This window comes from Pipra filicauda, unplaced genomic scaffold (assembly GCF_003945595.2).
Source record: "Pipra filicauda isolate LSUMZ 115617 unplaced genomic scaffold, ASM394559v2 scaffold210_size2929891_pilon, whole genome shotgun sequence".
NCBI lineage: Eukaryota > Metazoa > Chordata > Aves > Passeriformes > Pipridae > Pipra > Pipra filicauda.
In genome coordinates, this window is record NW_024104322.1 from 1,180,329 (window position 1) to 1,202,407 (window position 22,079).

Below are 22,079 nucleotides of genomic sequence, written 5' to 3' on the forward strand. Positions count from 1 at the left end.
CATTTAAGGCAGCATTTTTATGTGGAATACCAGCAATTTCCTTGGCCATACGGAAAATCATGTAAGTAAGTAGGACTGGATTTGGGTATGTTTGCATCCATTTATATCGTTGTAGTTGCCTAAGTCAGGACCATTGCTGTTTACATCCACAGCGTGTAGGTTTTCTCATGGAGAGTTCTGTTTTCAGGAGTGGATGATTGTTTGCTTTGTTGAGGTGCACCGATACTGATAGTTACCTCAACATCTGTATTATCGTTTAATTAGTCTTGCTCACACATGAAGAATTAAATCAGTCCCTGAGTTGGAATCAGGATAAATCTGATGCCCAACTTAGACTGGCAAGGGCACTTAGGGGTCTTTTGCTCTCCTCTGCAACTGAAAATAGTCCATCCATTCATGTAACCTATAAATACTACTAAGCAGATTCTCTGATACTGCTAAGAATCGCCTAGCAAAAGAGACATTAGTAACTCTTTTGATTACTCTTGCCCTCTTCTTGTAGCATATCATAGCTGGGGTCCTTGAGGAAAATCTATCAGTTGTAATAATGTGTTAGGAAATGTGAAATGGACATTTCTTGGACCCTTGTGTAGTATAGCTTTATTGACTTGAATTAGGAAGCTGGATCACACTACAGCATTGATCTAACAATTCTAAAGGGGAATTAAATTTTCAACACCTGAAAAATGAACTGTAGGCATATGTAATTACTTAAAATTATAACAAAATGTATTGTAAAGTCAGACAACTTATATACTTTTTATTTATAATTCATTACACCTTATGGAAGTCTGCTGATTATAAGATGTGCAGCATGCCTTCATATCTATAAATACAGATTTTATTTCTTTCTGGAATGACAACACATGTCTTTTCACTTTCCTTATTTTTTATTTTCTTTAGCAAATCAGAAAATAAGATTAATCATCTTGGTCATGTGGGAGGTGCTATTTCCATTCAGTTCAAGACTTTTCCTGTGCCTATATTCAGTAAAGATCTCCAATTTCTGTCTCATTAAAGGATCACTGTCTTGCAATCCTTTTATCTTCTTTGCATTGCTACTCTCTTTCAATAAAGGAGAAAAAAAATACTAAAAAAAAAGGCAATCTATCTCTGCCAAAGCTCAGAACACTGTCACTCCACGCATTAGTCAGCAAAGTAGCTTGTATAGCAAAAGACTGTCCATCTTCTTTTCTCTGCTCAACAGTTGGAGCTTTAAAGCAAGAAATTTAAAATTGCTATTGCAAATTAATGTGCTATGCAACTTTGTCTACAATTCACTGGCTAAGCTGAACCATCTATTATGTTACCTCGTAAAGAATATGTGGGATGTTACAGTACCAAATGGTGCTATTTGAGGAACTTTGAAGTTGTACATAGAATCACAGATATGTTCTTTAAAATGTTCTAAAGAAAACATGTTTCCTTACTACTTTTTTTCCCCATTCTAAATTCTAATCTTGGGGCCAGACTTTAAGTTAAGTTGAGCACTCAGGACTCCATTGGCATCAGTGTAAACTGCAGCTGCTGAACACCTCTACAGATGAAGCTCCAAAGTGTTTGGGAAAATTCATGGCTTCAAACTAGGCTAAAAAAAGATATTTTTCTGCATAGACTTAACCAGATTTTGTTCATATTTATCAGGCGATATTTAACTTTTCCTAGATACACAAAAAAGATGGTAGGTTTCTTCTTTTTATTTTTTTCATTTATATTGTATATTGTGAATTAAGTAACATTTTTGAGGAGTCTGGTGGATATTTTGCCAAAAGCTTCTAAAATTGTGTGGGGTGTTTTGATTTTAACCAAAGTTACAGCTGCAGAGCTGTAAAGCAGTTGGTTTTGCTTATTATGACTAGTTCTACAACTTGTACTGTTTTAAATTGCCTGCAATTAGCATATTTCAACCTTATTTTTAGGCTTAAATTGCAGTGTGAGAGTGTGCTCTCCTCTTAGCTAATTAGTGTTATCAAGGAACAGTAGGTTACCTCATTAGTACCATGTGCATTTAATTAAAGAAGAGAAAATTGGAGTTAACCTCATAGCTAATATTTTCACAGAGTGATACGATGCCAACACCTTCAATTGGAGTCACACCCCTGTGTATCTAATTATTCACTGATGCCAAATAAGGTTAGCAAGGATACCACTATGCTGTTGACAAAATAATTTAGATGGAAATCTGTTTGCTGGTTTCTGATATGAAATCTCAGTTAGAGCAGATTATTTTTATTTAAATATGTTGTGATTCCTCCTACCCTCCCTTTTGTGTTCACACTTACACTTAGGAAAGGCCAAGATTGCATGAGGCACTCAGTCTCAGGCAAGCGGTCTGTGATCCTAATCTGTACCTTGCAGGTGTTGTAGCAATTTACATATAACCATTTTATTTTGGCTACAAGTATTGTATAAACCAGTACAGTTATATTGTACTCATGGAAAGAACAATACACAAATAGGGCCAGAGTACAGGTGCCTGCCCTTTGTAAATGTGCTCAGAATTTCTTATGGCTTGCTTTGCTTTAGAATTTTCTGCTTCATATGCTTCTAGAGGGCATGACCTAACATGGAGATAAGAGCCCACAGCTCCTTAGGTTTCAGTGAAGTTGAAGGTGCTTATTGTTTCTAGTCTAGGCACTGTAATTCATGTGTGTTTACCCGCAGAACAGAATTTTTTGAATGTATAACAAGTGGATTTGTCTTCTGAATTTTGTTGTCCAGTTCTGCTAATATGACAAATCATTTTGAGCAAGCCATCCATAATTTCCGACTCACTTTTCCCATCTGTAAAATGGAAATTTCATTACTTCATGCATGAAGATGATTTAAGTGCAAATAATTGTTTTTTGCACAATGCTTGAGTATAAAGTCACCTTGTATATCAGTGTATATCAATGCCTGATCAAATTCACATGAAGTGTGTTTAATTATTGTATCTGTGGGATTATAATTGAATCCTTGAAGGAGGGGTTTTTCAGTTTATTTACAAAAGTCTTCATACTAAATCAAGTACTTTCTTGACTGTTCTTTCAGGTTACTTATCTAAGGTGCTTATAGTGGCATATGAATGCTTTAAATAGTCACTTTACAAGCTTAATTATAACAAACCATCTTGGACATTTATCACTGCTGTTCAAATGAAAATAATGACTGACCTTTTTAAATTTGGAGATTTTTTCTTATTTTACAGTTAAGTAGAAAAGAGGCTCTTCAAACATTGTGCCTTTCCCTATTAGTTTTCCAAGCTGCTGGCCCTTCAGGATCTATAGTAAGTTGAAAGGAATCCTTTGGATTGAATGGCAGTGTGGAACTCTGAAGTTAGTTTAACAATTGGATGAAATTTCCATGTGAAAATAAATGAACTCAGTATTCACTTACCTAACTTTTGTTTTATATATTGCTGCTAGAAAAGTATGGCATTATATGATAGAGCAATTTATCATTTTTTCCTGTCTAAATATAAATTATTTTTTTAATATGATATGCTCTTTAACTGTCAAGGTGCTTTAAGGGAGAGTTCAGATTACAAAAATGTTGTAGAAATTAAAGAATAACGAGTTTTCAGTCCTCCATATGTATTTGGAGAAAACTATGTGAAAACATGCAATCAATACAAGTCCTTAGCCTGACCTCATATGCTTTCTCTGTGTAATGTGATGTGAAATAGAGACTGGTTTCATTTGTATTGGAGAAAAACTGCAGCTCAAATTACAGCCCTTGGTGGTATCATTGTCATCTCTTTGAAAGATCTCATTCAGCTCTATGAAGAACAACCAGGTAATAAAGTCAGGATCTACATGGTGAATAAGCAATGGCTTGGGTTTGGTATTGGTTGGTTTAGTACTTCAGTCTCAGCATATCTAGTGCCTGGATCTTCTTATAAACACCCACACAAATATGTGAAGCACAGATCAAACTAGGAATTAAATTTTATATATTCATTTCAAAACCTTAATTTGTGTGAAAAACATCTAAAGCAGAACTTTTATCTGGACAGCTTGTCAGAGAATCCAAATCATTAGTTGTAGGACTTTTGATGGGCTGCTGCAAATTTGATGTTCCCTATCTGTAAAAATATTTGGTGGAGTTAGGACTTCTATGGGTAAATTATTAAGTGATTAAAAAGTACTTTTTAAAGCAAGTTTTCTACATATATATTGCAACTTCATATAAATGCATTGTCTAATATTACTATTAATTTAAAATAGTTACTACTTTCTTTAAGTTATTACCTCGAATTTTGATCTTTTATCTTTTCAGTGCTTGCTAATTAACACAATAGTAAGGTCACGGTTTTTTCTTTTTTTTTTTTTTTTTAAATTTCTGTATCTTCTTTTATTCAAATTTATTTTTTAGTCATGTGTTTTTCCCGGGGAATGTATTATTTATTTTACTGGACTTAGTCACTTTGGCACAGTTTGAACTGACAGAATATAAAGTAAACAACTTGTGTCTTTCTGAGGAAAATGACCGATAAGCAGGAGGAAATATTTATGAATCGGTCAGTGTTCTTCACTGGTGTATTCAAGACATGAGAAAGTATTCCAAGATAAAAGTAACATGAGCTCTGTGTTTATACAAAATATCCTACATTATATGTCAGCTTGGGTGAGGAAAGCATATATGATGTAACTGTAAAATTGTCACTTCTTGTTTTTTTCTGCCTCCCTATGTTCCTTCAGAGCTGTGAGTGTCTCTACCTCCTGAATTTTATTTGATGTATTAAGTTTCTTAAAAGGACTTTTTTTTAAATCACTCTCCACTTCTACAAAATTTAATTTACAACTGCATAAAGGAAATTACCCTAGTTTAGGCAGTCAAGCATTTCAGCAGATTCCTAGAAATGTACAAAGGAAAGAATGATTATCAGTCCTGAATTGTGGATTAAGAGGATCATACTACACAGAGTACTGTCTAAAAATAGCAATTTAATAGAAAATGTGGATGTTCATGTGAACAATGTCTCTGAGGTTAAAAATAGCATTTAAAATATGGAAGTTTTTATTATTATTTGGTAGAAGGCTTGCCTAGTGATGCTTGTCTTGTATTTTCATTGAACGTTACAAGCAGCTTCATTAGAGTTTTACATGTTTTGTTTTTGTTTTGTACAGTTTTGGTTTTGTTAATTTTTTTCTAAAGGTGAAATTCCATTAGAAAAGGAGAATTCTCATTGTGGACTGCAGAAAATGTATTAAAAGTGTACATAAACTCCTTCAATGTCTGTGTTACAAAGCACAAATAAGCTGTAATTCAGGAAGTATCATTTACGTATATTTAAAGGGAAATTTTAAAAATCACAGGATGAGGTTTCTGAAGTTCTGGAATACATTCTCATACACAGTCCCTTGTGCCTTTTTCCCCCTACAAACCAGCACTGCTTTTTGAGTCTTGTAGAGGGGAAAGTGTCTTGTTGGAAGCCTGCAGCTAAAGTGAGTTGCAATATGACATGAGGACAGATACTTACCAAAAACTTAATATGTGTGTTCTCGTCCTGTAAACTTAGGTAATACTTTTGCAGAAGACCCTCAAGCAAACCATTCAGTGGACAAAATCAGCTCAGATTTTTTTGTAATTCTGCCTTTTTAAGTACAGGGAAGACCTAGTCCAATATTTCAAATGTCACCTCTGTTAGCTCACAATATATCTTAGGTAAGGAATATCACACTGTGCATAAGTTTCTTTCAGCATTTCATTTTGTGTCAGTACAGTATTTGAGAATAGTTACTCTGAACAGCCAGCTCCAGCACAGACTGCAACAACGAAAAATTCAATGGAGTGCTTTTCCAGAGGCATTCTCCCTCCTGCTGCAAATAAAATTGTCACTTGATAGGAAAGTGATTTCTTTTCTCTCAAATGCACTTTATTGTCGGCAATGTAATTTATATCAAGCAAGCAGTGAGTTTTATCCATTTATAGTGTCTGAAGATTATTTCTGTATTCAGTAAGAAAATTTTGTTACTGTTTTGGTCTTGTATACAGCCACATTACTTTGATTATTAGAACCTTGGCTAAAAATGCCTTTGGCTAAATTATAGCTAGGTTTACTAGTTATTTATTATTTTTTTTTCTTCTTTTCAGATTGTGATCTATGGCTGAATGTCTGGTGCATTAGTTTGTTTTTTTCCCTTCTTTTTAATTGTTGTGGAAACTAGTGAATTAATTAATTGATTAAGGAGGAGCATTTGGTATGTTATTGTTAGAAGATCACTATAGGCTAATCTGAAGACTACCTACTGCTTTTTCTCCTATAAATTAAAAAATTTTTTCTTCAACTTACAATATCAGCTATAAGAGGAATCCATGGCTACAGTAGTAAGCCTCTAAGGAAAAGTCTTTGATTTTGCAGCATATAATAAGGCACTTAGTTTCAAACTAAAACTGCAGAATAACACGTATGCACACACTAACATAGTCTATACCCTATATAGCTATATCACGAGCAGTTTTAGCAGTATATTAGTAGTTCTTAAAGTTTTCAGCTCATGCTAGAGCAGCACTAGCCATTCCCCGGGTAGGGACATCCCTGGAACTAGATAGGCCACCAGTGCAAACACATAATAGGGTTCTCCAAATTTCAGCTACCACAACTGGCCTCTTTTCAGCACGTGCAAATGTCACCTTGTCTCATTGCTGCCACTGTTCTGCACAGATTATTGTCCTAACATCTTTCTCTGCTTCTTTCCCCAGTTCTCCTTCAAAGCATCAAATACAGGCAGTTTGTTTTCCGTTTTATAATCCTTCACCATGTGACTTCATGATACCCATTACTCTTCATAAAGTAGAAAAAAAAAAAGAGCCATTCATCTTCTACTTTTAGATTTTCAAATAAGCCCTATTGTACCTTCTCCTGTGCTGTCTGTAATGACTGTGAAGTACCTCATTATCCTCCTCTGAGTCAGTCATTCAGACTTCTCCAGTTTATGTATAGAGAACTTAGACACATACATTGCCTGCTATCATGATAGGAATTTCCTATCAGTCTGTCACTGTCATCTCTTGTCTTGCACAGGACTGTCATGTCTGCGCAATGGACTTGCACAGTGCTCAGTGGCTGTGCACAGCCTGCAGTATGGTCCTGGTCAGCACCATGGGAGCTTTCATGCAGTTGCAGCGATTCCCATGTTACTGCTGCTGCTACCGCCTCCGAGTCTTTCAACTCCTGTGTGATTTACCATGTGCATTGAAGTTCTTCATTCTAATGGGAAAAAAGTACAAATTTAGGTGTACACAGATTAAGGTGTAAATTTCTGGTAGTCTGCCCTTTCAGGGGGACAAATCATGCTCTTCTTCTATGGCCTCAAAGTTTACTGAAATTGCAGAGCACACACATCTCTATTGCATATATTAAGAAGACTCCAGTATTTTCAGTCTACAAGAAATATTTGTAAATGTCTCAAAAATATTTTTTTTTTTTTAAGGTGAGACCAAGAGATATGATTCAAAAGGACATTCAAAAAGCCTTTGACATAGTCCTTCATGAGTCATTATTAAGAAAACTGAATGGTTCTGGTTGAAAGTTAAAAGTTCCATCGTAAGTTAGAAACAAGCTAAGAGACAGAAGATAAGAGTAGGATTATATCATCAATTTTCAGCATGGCAAAAGTTTAACGTTTCTGTCTACCTCTGACCTGGACATTAAATAGTGTTGTTTAATATATTTAGTAATAAGCTGGAAAATGGACTGAAGAATATCGTATGTTTCAAAATTTAAAGGTGACCAAGAATCTTACTTAGCCTTGTAAAGATTAGAGATGAATTTCAGACTTGATTGAGAAGTATGCTGACAAAAATATTATAGTACCAATTTTATTTTGATCTATGATCGGATGATGCTATGTGGAAGTTGAGATGTTTCATTTTAATCTAAAAATAACATTCAGTAACCTGAAGAAGGAACATTTCTTATCTCTCTCTCCACTTCTGTTATGCAGTTCAACTATTCCAGACCATACATTGTGTCTGTATGTAACTCCAAGCAAAACTGTACTTTGAAAGCCACAGGGGAAAGTGGCTTTATATTTGATATATGTACTTGATCTCAGACCTTTCTTGTCATACAGTTTTATGATTCTAGACTTTATTGTGAGCAAATTATACCACAGCTTCTTCATTGTTTGTATTCCTGGAACACTGTATTGTACTGTGTATAAATGCATAGAAAGCTCTTACTTTTTATGACCTGAGTACTTCCTTTTGGAGCAAGAACCTTCTTATCTTTGCACAATTCCTGCCAAAAAGGTGATCCTCATTCAGTTGTCTAAAGGAGAAGAATTTCACCTGAGTTATGAAACGTAGGAAAGTATGAGACTTTGTGTCAGACTCCTTCTACTCCAGTCTCTCTAGATTTGGACTATATGCCCATGAAGATTATTTATTTTTTGTCCTATCTGCCACTGTAGTCATATCACAGGCATTCCAAATTCTGTATGTATTCTTCTGGGGTTTTTTATTTGTTTTTATTTACTTCTCTATACTCTGTTACTGTGACTAGAGTAGCCTGTGTTCATGCATAAACTGGATCTCTACTCCGCAGAACATCTTCTTTCCTTTTCTAAAGAATGTGTAAATCTCACCAGATTAATTTCAGATAGGCTAGGTCAGGACCCTGAAAGATGAATGCCGGGATTTGTTGGATACAATCCATTGCAACTCCATTATAGTCCAATCAAGAGGGACATGAAGTACAAAGATTTAAACTCCAAACTCATAATCCCTTGATACTGTCCTATTCTTTTTAGAAAGGACACAGCACTGCCTTCTGATTGTCATGAAGAACTTACCTGTTTCAGTGCAGTATAGTCTCTTTCCTAACACTTTGAAATTAAGTGTTACTGATACTTTTCCAACCATCTCCTTTCCTTGGATTGTCTTTCCTTTTAGGATTTCATACTTTTTAAATGAGACATTTCCTTCTTTAAAGAAAAATTATTTAGCTGTGCTAATCTCTTTAATCAGCTAAACACTCAACTCTTGTCCTCAAGGACATGCTTTAAAGGACATTCCTTTGCACTTCTGTAGATCCTTGGGCTAGAAGAAGTTGTAACTAGTCACACAATCTTGTTTGTTGAGAAATCTGCATGTGATAAACTCATAAGCCACCAACAGCATGAAGAATGTGGCAAAGGATGCAAATACAGACACCTGCAAACACACAAAGATGAGATGACTGGAAATTCATTACAAAACATTGATTATTCTCCAAATAATAGAATTCTTCATTTCAATTTCACTTCTTACTTCCAGTTCAAGAAAAGTCTTATTTTACTTACTGCAAGAAATTTCTTTTCCAGGTACACAATCAAAGAGTGCCAGTACCATTCTGTGAATCTGAACGCACGCTACGGTTTCTTTCTTTTCTTTATGATGGATGCTGCACATTTTCAGTTGGACTTTCATCACCTTGTGTACTGTAGTATGAAACCATGACTAAAGCTAATTCGTGTTTAGAGTAGTGGGTCTTTCCCTGATATGTGTGTCTAGCATAAACTGCCAAGTACTTCAGGAAAAAAAGCCATTTTTTTTCTCCAAATAATTAATTACAAAGAAGACAAAGTGGGAAAGCAAAAATAAAAATAAAAGAAGATTTTAGATCTTGAAAGAGACATTCTGTCACTGTCAGATGTTAGCTGTTTTTAAAGTCTGTTAGGTTGAGAGTAATTCCAGTAAATATATATAGTCCTTTAGAACTGAAAATATTGTTCAGTTTGTCCAACTGACTAAAATTTTCTATGAGTCAGCAGACTGTTGGCTCCCTTGTTTCTATTGAATCATTCTGCCATATCTGCTTAACAAAGGAGGATGCAATGTCAGCTACAGAAATGTATGTGGAACATTGCTGTATGTTTCTAATTAATGATTTCCTGCATTTGTAATTGCACAATAGGGTTGTGCAACGGTAAGACCATTTTCTTTACTAAAAAGTCAGCAGCAATGTATATTGACTTTTAAAGATTTGTCGTGTAACCCTTGGAAGGAATAAACAACATATGAAAAAGAAACTACTTATTGCTAATTTTTTTATTATATTCAATTTTCCTGATGTCACTTTAGGACATCTTGATAATTTTATGTGTTCTGGTTTTGTTGTCTCTTGTGTTTTGGGTTTTTATATCTCTGTTGGATTGATTTGAAAGTTGTCCACTTTTACGAGTGAAGTTAAACAGTTCCAGCAGTGTCACAAGAAAGCTGGGACTGATTCTATTTCTGGACGGTTGGGGGAGTGTCCTACACAGCATTCATCACACTTCTGAGCAGTGTCTTTTTGACCTTCAATTTAACTTTGAGACACTCTCTCTTTTCCAAGAACTGATTGCTCAATCATTTTACTGGATGGTCACATCTTTAGGAAACAAGAAACACGCACAAGAAGAATCGAATCGGCACAGGGTTGACTTCAAAGCCTCTTGTGCTTTGCCATTGCCTTTATGTTTGGAAAAGCCAAAGAAACAAATAATTTGTGGAGGGTCTTGCATGTGAGGGCTTTTAAAGAAAAAGAGACTAGCCGCAAATTCTCCAAATACCTTCCTGAGTGGGAAAGTTCAGAGGCACTTAATGCACTGTTTACTCCAGCTATGATGTGCAGGTAGCAGGAGCACCTTGGGGTTGAATATGTTTTGTTTTCATTGGGGTCTCAGGACTGCTGTTGACTGTGTCTGCATCAGGGAACCTTGTTTTAGTGCTTTCACTAAAGCTTTCAGTGTGGAAATTATATATAATGTGCAACTGAAAGTTTTATAGGGTTCCACAGATGAGAAGGGAGAAGTGTTTTTTAAGCGTGTTCCACAGATGTGTGTGGTCACTTGTGTTTCCATGTAAAACAGATATAGAGTAAGCTTTGTAAAGCTACATGCACTGTGTCCTCTAACTGAAATGTCTATCTTTGCATATCTTTGTATCAGCTCCAAATTCAGGCCTCTAAGTACATTGTTTATGTCTAGAGGAGTATAAGAATTGGTGATACTGAGTCAGGTCCTAATATCCCATGTTTTGAATGCCCACTCCAGGTGCATTATGAATGGTGGGAAGGGTGAGATGATAAGATAGGATATCTTCCTTTTACGTTCTCCCAGAATGTGAGGCTCAAGAACCCTTTGTATTCAAAAGCTTGAAATAGATGCTTCATCTATGGATTAATAAGTTTATTTTTTAAAACATGCAGAGTTCGGTTTTTTCCCCTTGCTTATTCTGTCAAAATTAGTGCTTTATTTCTTTCTTGAATGTATTTAGGTCCTATTTCCAGGCATTCAATCTTGTTAAACTTTGGAGAAAAATTAAGAGAACAATGTCAACATTCCTATCACTGGATCAGACTTCTCAGATCCAGCTAATGCTCTTTGACTGTGCTTCAGAAGCTGCAGATCATCTTGTTCAGCAGCTGAAAGCTGGCAGATTTAAACGAGATTTATAACATTATTTAGTTACAGTGAAATCATTAAAGTTCTGTATTGAAATTATGAATGATTTCACGTACCAGCAAATCTCTGCAAAAAATCTTGCAGGACGTGACTGGTATCTTCTTGTAGTTGCCTTCTCTCTCTCTCTCTTACTCAATCTGTTCTTCTATTTTCCTAGACGATTATCTAATGATTTTGGAAGTAAGAACATTATTTTCAGGATCTTCTCTGCTCTTTAGTCTGACTCATAGATGAAATGTATGTAGATTTCTCTTTTAAGAAGACAAATTTGTTTCTGTAATCAGCTGGAAAATATTCTGGTGAGAGCTCTTTGTTTATGTTCTACAGATATACCAAAAAACACAATTACCTTTTCTCTGATCAATGTTTTGCTGTACGGTATTGAATTATTAAAAAAACTATAATAGCATGTACAAGGTTTATATAGATCAGCAATCAAGTGCACAAAATTTGAAAGGTGAGGGTGTCTTTCCTGCTCTGTAGAAGTTGTTTTTTCTGATGAGTAGACAAAGAATTATAATATAGAGCTACAGCTACTCATCTACTATAGGCTGAGTTTGCCTCCTCAGAAAATTTGTCTGTAAAAGTAATAACTTAGATTTACTCAGTGTATTTTAATTCTCCGTAAGAAAAAATGTGAAGATGTTGTTAAAGCTAATCAGTGCTGCTGAGCTAATGGAGTTCTGTCCATAATTTTATTCTGGAAATCTTCTGAAGGCTGAAGTTTCTGGCTGCCTTGGAAACTTAGCGAGAAGAGTTTATTTCGGACATTGCTTACTAGCATCCAGACCAAAAAACTGACCTAATTTGATTTGTTCTGAGTAAAAAGAGAAGGGAAAAAAGAGCCTTCATTCAGGAATTCATTTTACTACCATTTACTTTTCTGTGCACACGTTATGTTTAGATGCCATTTATAAATATCTTATTATCATTTGTTAAATTTTATGACAATTTTTACCATGCCTGATGACTGTAACTCATGCATTAAACATGCACACGTATTTTAACAATATTTGCATCTTATAATATGCTTCCTAACGACTTGTCATAGACTCATCAGTTAAACATTTATTTTACAAATGCATTTTGTAATATGCTATGGTAATAAACTATAAAAAAGGTATCCCACCCTGTAATATTTTCATATGGATGAATAATGCATTACAAATTCTACCTTCATTTAAAACATGACCTCTATTCTGATGAAATCTGATACATTGTCTGGATTTATGATCATCAAGTTGTGTGAGGTGCTGTCAGTCTGTTTTCTGATTAGTTTTCCTAGTTCATAAATTTGAATTAATCTGTAAATATTTACAAAATAATACTTTATTTTTTTTTATCATTTTATTTTTATCCACCTGATTAATTTAAAGCAAATGTACCAACCCCCATCTAGCTGTGAGCTAATTTTCATACAAATAATTTCTGGAAATTCAATTCAGTTCTGAAATTGATTATCAAAATTATGATTGTTCCCTTGCTGGCTGCCTAAGTTTGTCATATATATTTCTCTAAAAAGGTCTGTGCTACTGTCACATCTAATCTTACCAACTGTGTAAAGTTGAAGGGTCTATAATATCAGAAAAGTTTATAATAAGCTATTTAAAAAAAACCCATACTTTTACTATGAATTGTGTTTAATTTTGTCTACATCTGATTTTACATACTTTTTTAACTTCTGGAACTTTAGTCAAAAGAAACATTTGCTTAAATAGGTATTGCCATCAGAGCCAGCTCACTGTCTACCTTCCTGAAATATCATGCTGATTTTTTTCAGTAGTTTTTTAATATGAATGCTAGTACCTAAGATTCTTTGGCTGATTTCTCTCTGTTAGTGCATGCATGTGTAGACTGTATTATTTTCATTAATTTTATTTCACCGGAGAATTTTTCTTCAAAATTGAAGGGAAAGAAGGAGATTTGAGGCTTGGTTGGTTGGTGGGTGGGTTTGTTTAGATAGACTACAGAGTATTATAGGGATGTCCATACATCTGGTGGTAGAACAAAATGATTGAGCATTTCAGCAGTGTTCTTCATTAGGTACCCTCCCATACCAGAATAAAAACTGAAGTGGTTGGCAGTTTTACTTTTGCTGTTTGCCTGGAATTAGTTTTAGGGCATCACATCTACATGATGCTGTCTGAATGCGTGAAGTCAATACAGAGTATTCTACTTTTACATCTATTTAACATAAATACAAATGACTACTTCAGGTGCATACTAAGGAGGAGTCAATGTTAGATAATTGGTCTCTTGGAAGGGGCCTTTATTTCACCAGAAAATAGAAGGTTACACCTTGTCTCTGCCTTTCACCTTAACAGTCCAGGCTCAAGAGCCTTTTGTCACCATTCATATTTTTCTTTCTTTTTTTTTTTTCTTCTAAATAAATTACTGCCTATGAAATGAGCTGGGTTTATTGTCAATCAGACTTTACTTTAAACACTGAGCATTTTAGACTACATTCTGTGTAGTCAAACACATTCAGATAAGATTGCATAAATTCTTTTAGGGAGGTCTTTCTGCTCAGAGAGAACAGTTAATTCTGATTCAATTTGCTATTTTTTTCTTAGTGTCTATAATATTGAAGGCAAGCAACTAGTTCCAGTTGAGATTTTGTGTTCTGGGGTGTGTGATGTGGCTTCTATCCTATAGCATTGAGGCTAGGAAATACTCATTCTACATGGCCTTACAGGCATTCATGAAACTTTAGACTAGTCGTGTAACTAGTGAAATGGGTTTGGTGAAGATGAATTATTTAGTCTGCTATCACAAATGCTTTAACCAATACTTCTCCCATTCTCTTAACACCATCTCGTAATTTGAACATTTGCTGTCCTTTTCTATTTAAAATCTAAAATACATCATTTTGTTGGAAAATTTTCCCTATTTTTTCCTCAATGATATTTTTTCATAGAATTGCGTTGTATTCTTTACTTATCTTTGAAACTATAAATTTGACTGCATTGTTAAATAGGAGTATATCATGACTTCTAGAGTTAAGTTTATAACAATGTTTCTAAAGTTTAACTGTTTCAGTGGATTTCTTAGCTTTAATTGTGCACACTATTTCTTTGAATATATCAAAATGATGTAGTATCCTGGTAGTTTCTTAGTTCTCACCCGTTACATGCTCATCTATTATAAATCACATTATGGTTGCACAAGAAATGCAGTGAATATCTGTATTATGTGATGGGAATTCCTTTTTTCTTAAGTTTACTCAGAAAGCAGAGATTCTGTTCTTCACTGTATTTCTTGTCAGCTTGTCATTCTTTCACATAAATCGAATATATATTATATATTTGCTTTTGTTATTACTCAGCTGTTTCAGGATTTCTGTAGTTCAGATTCATTGCATTCCTTGTATTCTTGGAGTTGCTGTTGTTGATTTCAGATATGGAAAAGCCTCCATAAGTTCCTCCATAAGCTCTTCAGAACTTTATGTTTCTCTTCATGAAGTTCTCGAGAAATTTCTTTATGCACATTGCATATGTCTTTTTATATGTGCACATACACAAGTGTATTTATACACAGGTGGCTAACGTGCAATCTTAGTACAGGTAATAAACTGCAGGGTTGTTCATCATACACTTTTCTCAACTGAAATTTACTGATTTCTTTCTTTCTCTTATTCCAAATCTCTGCTGTTAACACTAATAATAATTTCCCAAGATATTATTTTCTGCGTTTTTTTTTTCTAATGTTGTATGTCAGTTCTTTTTCGAAAAGCACTGTGATTTGTGGGCCAGAAGAGAGAATGTTCGATCAAAAATTAGTGACAAATTCGGTGTCTTGCCACTTACTGAAGCAACAGTAGATTCTTTGTATCATGGTTAAGAGTAGATTTTAGCTGCCTAGTAGATCACACACTTGATTTAAGTTCTGGGACATTAAGATGCAATAGATTTTCAAACTACAGTATTCATAGGCATACAAAAATATTTTAAAGTTATTTTGGTTTTTCAAAGATATAAAAGTTAGCAGACTTCCTCGGTGGTACATAATTTAAAAATTACCTTTATAGAAGGAAAAAATAGCTTTGTGGTGCATTTTAATAAATTTTTGAAGATTTTAAAGCTAGCTTTTTATATATAATTCATATTTCCTATATACATGGTGATGTGTTGTTGTATAAAGATTCTATTCTAGCTTTGTTTCAGAGAATCTGCATAAATCACACATAAATCATGGATAGTTTCTCCATTTGTGAATAATGTGGCAACTCCAAACTCACGCCAATAAAACCATCATACTATCATATCATGTACAGTATATAACGTACATACACACTTATAACGAGGTAGAGGAGAATACTGAAAGTATCTTCCCTTTAGGTTTGAAGAATGACCAAAAAGTAGAAGTCACTTTTTGTGCCTTGGGAAAAATAGATCAAGAAATTGAAACTCCAATCATTACCAATAACTTTAAAATGTATTTTAACGTGCTGCAGCTTCAGTTACCCTCAGCTGAAGCTTCTCTATTTTAGCTTACAGGGTCTTGTGACCTCAGCCCATAGCAGAGTTTCAACAGTAATAGCGACAGCCATCTTGGATAAATGTAAGTGAATTTTTTCCTCATTTCTATAGTTTCTGTCCCTCACATGCACTTTTGGAGTTTTGTTTTTTTACTCAGGATGTAGACAGTATTCCTGACAACACTACTGTTGTGTGCCAAGTAGCATGATGGACACAAATTACCAGTAAAGCAACTAAGTGGGACTTCTTGCCTTTTAAATGTCACAGTATCAGACTCATCCTGTGCTTTTGAAATGCCAGTATGATAGCCATGCAGATTTTATTTTACCTGCAGCTAGATTGATGGTAGTTTTCATTATTAGCCAGGATTAATCTGCAAAGAGAGTAGTAGTACAAAAAGATTTTGGCCATGTATTCTTGTTTTGGTTAATGTTAAGGATGAAATCTATAATTCAGGAAGTATTTTTCTAAGAAAAAGTTTGCCTTCTTCAATCAGCTTTATCATTTCAGTTCTGCTTCCTGTCAGATTGTGGTAATCCGTTCCCAAGTTTCACTCTGCATTCACTAACTATTGTATAAATCTGGGGCTGGAGCTGGAGCTGGAGCTGGAAAAGGCTACACTTCATATGTACTGCCTGTGTAACAATTTCCAGAAGTATAAGTTAAGGAATTAAGGGCATCTGCCCACTATTTATTGGTTTCTGAAGAATACCACATACAGCAGATTCTTTAAAGTCAGGGTTTTTTTCAACAATTGTCATGTTGTTGTAATGGTGAGACAAACAGAAGAAAATAGAAATAGGGTTATTCATTCAGAAAATCCTTTCCTGTATGCTGATAGGCTGAAGAAGCTAGCACTTAGTAGAAACTTACAAAAGATACCTGGACTTCGCTATTTAGTCCTGAGCTGGCCTTTGTCTGAACGTTTGGCCATTTCTGAACAAAGTAGCATCCTTGGTCTGTTAAATCACCATGCCACTCCTCCATCTTCTATTTGCTTATATGCATAAATATGTACGTAACATGAAGACATACCTAAAATTCCAAGTTTTTATTTGCATGTAAATAGTTGCATTGTAGCCCTGTACCTACAATAGTAGCTTCTTAATGACCTCAGCTAGCTAAACACATGGTTGTTCAAATGCAGCCTGTTCTCTCCATGTGGTTTCATAGGATGTATCTGTCATGCGCTGTATGAAATACAAGGTAACACCTATGCAGCAGTTAAGGCTAAAACCAGCAATAGTGGAAGTGCCTCCATCCATTCATCTTACAAACGTGTCATTCAAAGATCAATAAGGGGCAGTCTTGATGTGTTACCTGCAAACCTCTAGTCAGCTTAAAAGTCATTAGAGTTCAGATCTTCTTTCAACTATGTGGTTATGTTAATATCTCCATAATAAATGTGAGACGAAATCATATACAGCAGAGTCTGGAAACTGTGAGAGCAGAAGTATGTGTACTGAAACCAGTTTGTGATTATCTTGAATTTCTGTGTGTCTCAAACTTCATTGTGCCATGTAGGAGGGTGGTGGGCACTGTTATCAGCTGCACACGGAAACCAAATAGTAAAAGCGATTGCATGCCTAGAATCTATTACTTTCGACTAAAACTATATGAATAAAAAAAAAGGTGTAAGAAATGTTGGCTCAGCTACCAATTACACAGAGGAATATACTGAATCATGAAGAATAGTTCTTAAAATTTCTCTGAGGAAACAGGTTTAGTTAAAACCTGTGCAAACCCTGAGGACCAGTGTTTTATAATATTTACCATAAATACTCATTTAATTTCGAAAGAAGAGAAGGTGTTCTTACATTTGGCATTGCAAGGCTGAGTTAATGAAAGAGCTTTGAAACCACTGTCAATAGGAAGTATGCATAGCTTTTGAATGTGTGTGAGTATAAAATAAATCATAGAATCATACAATCAAGCAGGTTGGAAAAGACTCTGAGATCATCAAGTCCAACCCTTGCTCCAACACTGCTGTGGTTACTGGACCATGACACATCCAGTCTCATCTTAAAAACCTCCAAGGATGGTGAATCCACCACCTCCCTGGGCAGCCCATTCCAATGTCTGGTTACTCTCTCTGTAAAAATTTTTTTCCTAATATTCAACCTAAACCTCCCCTGGCTCAGCTTGAGACTGTGCCCTCTTGTCCTACTGCTGGTTGCCTGGGAGAAGAGACTGACACCCACTTGGCTACAACAGCCAATTGATCTACAAAGATGGCATCTACAAAATGGCATTATTTTTTCATCATTAATCATATCTTTGCAAAACATTTTCACATTTTTATACTTGTAAGTACATGCCTACAAAGATCAATTTGTGAGGAATTTCACAAAATCAGCACTATAATGATAACAGTTTCAAATCCAGCCTTATCTACATGCTTATCAAATACCAATTATTTTGTTGGACCAAGTGTGCCAGCACCGTAGTTTATGTCAAATCTCTGTCTCATTAAATGATGTGATCCTTATGTACCAGAATGATCTCCTGCTTTGATAACTGTCTCAGTCTTGTAACAATATCAAGATTATTGAATTAATAGAATGATAATGTGATTCCATAGATCTTGTTAAAACAATATTCCCTTGATAATGGATAGTTTAAGTGTGTTTTATTTCCTGTTTTTATTATTTATGTGGCTCTTCCAGTTGTCTTTGAACTGGAGAGACAGACAAAAATTAAAGAATGTGTTTATATATTTCAAACTTTGGGGGTTCTTTACTAGAATATGTAGGATGTTTAGCATTCAGTGTGTATATATATATAATATATATACAATATGCATATATAAATAAATATATGTCTAACTGCCATGTTGGGGCTTAAATATAGCTCATCATTTGACATTTCAGTATGTTACAAAAGGACTTTGAAATACAGGCTTTGTGAAAATTATGTTATAGAAAGTGTGGTGAAGCATGCTCAGAGGTTATACAATGTGAAAAACTTGCTGTAAAATGGTTTAAGATATTAAAAAGCCAGATGCTCACAAATCCAGACAGCTAATCTGTTTGACCAAGAAGATATAGCATTTATGTACTTCATATATGATATAAACTTCTAGGAATTTCAGTTTCTTTTCTACGTTACACTATCATGTTTCCAAAAGTCTGAAGGTGTATGTGCTCCATAGTAAAAAACTGAGGATTTTGTAGAGATACTGAAATAACAAAGATACCTGCAGTCATAAATATTTTGTTACATTCTTGTGATTCCTCATAATTGTCTTTACATCCTCAATGTATAAAAGGCAAAGAAATGTTAGGCACTTAATAAAGAATTCAGTCCATTTCCACATAATATATTACTGCAAATATATTTTTTATTCAGCCTGAAATCTCCTTCCTTTTATTGTTCCTTGGACAGTGAAGTCTAGATGGTTGGAGTAAGTTGAGGGTTGTGCAGATGTGTCTTTTTCAAAGACCTGTGCACTCAGATCTCCCACCAGGTTCATTTTCAAAACCCACGCATTCTGCTGTTATCTACAAATTAATGGAGAGAATATAATTGTTCATTTCTCAGTGCCTTTGAATCCTAAATTGGGAGATGCACTTTGGTTTTGTTTGAAACTCATTCATTTAAAAAATTGCTTTAGAATGTCTTAGATCGGGCAAAACTTAGCAAGGGTGTGGCTTTAACTACTTTAGTGGGTTTGCTGTTCAGAAATTCACGATAATAACTGGGTCATCACTGCTGACTGGAAACAGATAGAGACAGTTAGATGTGTATATACACTTTTTTAGGAAGCCCCTAAAGCTTTGTTCCTTTCCAAAGAAAAGGTAAATAGTCAACTTAAACCTCTTCAGCAACTCTATAAACAAGAAGATGCCAACAGAGTGTCCTCTTCTCTATTACCTGGGTGTCCTGTCCATGTTCTTCCATGTGTAAACCCTGCTCTAATTTCCTTCTGTTTGTTGCCACTGTTTGATATTTATATAGTGTTCATAAAGTTTGTAGAGAAAATAAAGATACCCAAGTTAGTAATAATCCTTAACTGCTCTTTTAATTGAGTCAATTATTCACATCCCTCCTTTTCATCTCTGTAAATATTTTTTTTCTAGTCATTGTTGTGACTTGTAACTAAGTCCGATTGCCCATAGTTTAAAAAACTCTTCAGAGGACACAAGGTTGAGTTTTCTTTACCTGTTTCTTTAGAGCTTTATTAAGTATTCCATTTACAACATTTTAATTGTGACTTTTTAGTACTAAAATGCTTTGAAATTTGTCATAATAATTTTGTATCAGAAAAAGATTTTGAGGAAGTCGAAACATTCATACATTTTCCAAACAAAATCCTTAATAATAGTTTTTCGAGAGTTGCATAATGTCAAAATCAGGTTCACCATAAGGCAAAACTTTAATTTTGAAATTTCGTTCACTAATACTCTTACAAATACACATTGTAAAAATTTTATTTTAAGAAAAAAATTGTCTGGATACCTCCTAAGCAATATTTTTAAGCCTTCAGAATTGCTTAATTGTGAATCCCAGAAGTTCCTTCCATGCTATGATTAGTGCCCATGTTTTATATTTCAGAAAGGGATTGGTTTTCTGCATATTTGGGCAAGAGTAAAACATTGCTGTAGGACCTGCAAACCTTATATATATTTCAAGTCTTGTTTTATGAAACACTGTAGTTTTGAACTTGCTTGCACATCCAGATGGAAAATAATTTTCCAGTTATTACTTTTAATTTAAAGGCAAGTCTCAGTGTCTTCTTATAGACTTGAAGAGCTGCAGAAGCTGTGGTAAAACACAGAAGGTGGTATATGATTTTTTCATTAAGAGTACTGTAAACACTGTATATATGTGAATTGTAGTACTGTCTTTTGTCAAAAGGTTAATATTCTGGGTCATGCAGTATTTAAATTAATACATCTGGGCTTTAGTAAGCCCAGGTCTTGAAACAACTCTCATTCCTGAGGGTGGTTCTAGGGGCAGTTGTTTTTACTGTCAAACCTGGCAAACTACTGGCAGAGCCGAGTTTAGATCAGTGCGATTTCAGAGTTGGGCCGGGTGTTTGGGTACAAATGTGAATTTTCTTATGTTTGTAAGGTGTAGTCAAGAGTAAAAAATACTGATAGATTTTTAATTACAATGGCAAGAATTCAGTAAGACGGTAGTAGTGAAAAGCATATGTTTTAGCCATTCCATTTCAAAATACTTATTTTGTCAGTAAATGGCATTATTTTTTCATCATTAATCATATCTTTGCAAAAAATTTTCAGATTTTTATACTTGTAAGTACATACCTACAGATAATAATTGTCTTTAATTGATGCAAAGGATGTTTGTGTTAAATGCCGTATAATTTTGGGAAATAGGCAAAGTAAGAAAGTGCTGGAATAGGCTGGAGTAGGAGGTGGTGTGGAATCCTCCTTGCTTAAATTTTGTAAAACTGGTTTAGACAAATGTCAGTCAGAAGCAAAACTGGCTATTCTGCTTTTGAAGAGAAGGATGGGGTAGCTCACTTGCAAAGCCATCTTCTTCTTGTTCTGCAATTTGCATAACAATTTTTTACTAAGAAATACTTTTATTTCAGTTTATTTCTTTTAATGAAATGAGTTCAGATTAGATTCCAATTCCGTGGTTACAACAATTATGCCTATATGTATATTTAATGAACATTGTTTTGTGATGTTTTGTTATGGGTAATCCAAATAGTATGACAAAGGAGCTACATCTATTACTTTTCGAATAAGTATCTGAATTCTATTAAGATAATCTCTGTGTAGTTTCTAAAACTAAATAGAAGTGAGAGGAAAATAGAGGTTTGTACAGAAAATACTTTTAAACAAAAGTCTGTGTCTCGAATGTTGCTGAAGGTTCTGACCTCAAATTTACACTATGATGTAAGTAATACTGAATTTTCATAAGCTCCAAGCTTTGTCTCTAATTGATTTTGTGTTTAGAGAGACAAATAAAAACAAATTCTTATGAATCTATAATTTTCAAGGAAACTGTGTTCAGAGAGCTTTGTAATGTACTGCCTTATTAAAAATTTTGAACAGATTTAAAAGACATAAGGACTTAAAAACTTACTGCTTTCAAAACTAATGGAGACATGTTTCTACCCACTTCTCCATATTAGGGCGCTGTTTGCTCTCTGAGTTATAGGGGGTAAGGGATTCAAATTCCTCCCCTGTCAGCCTGAAAGCAGGAAGAAGAA

General features: G+C 34.6%; 1 protein-coding gene across 1 annotated transcript in view; it reads left to right on the forward strand.

Annotated features, from left to right (window-relative positions):
- The window catches only part of FOXP2 (forkhead box P2), a 347,593-nt gene that overhangs the window by 247,048 nt on the left and 78,466 nt on the right, over positions 1-22,079 (forward strand). The window lies entirely within an intron of this gene.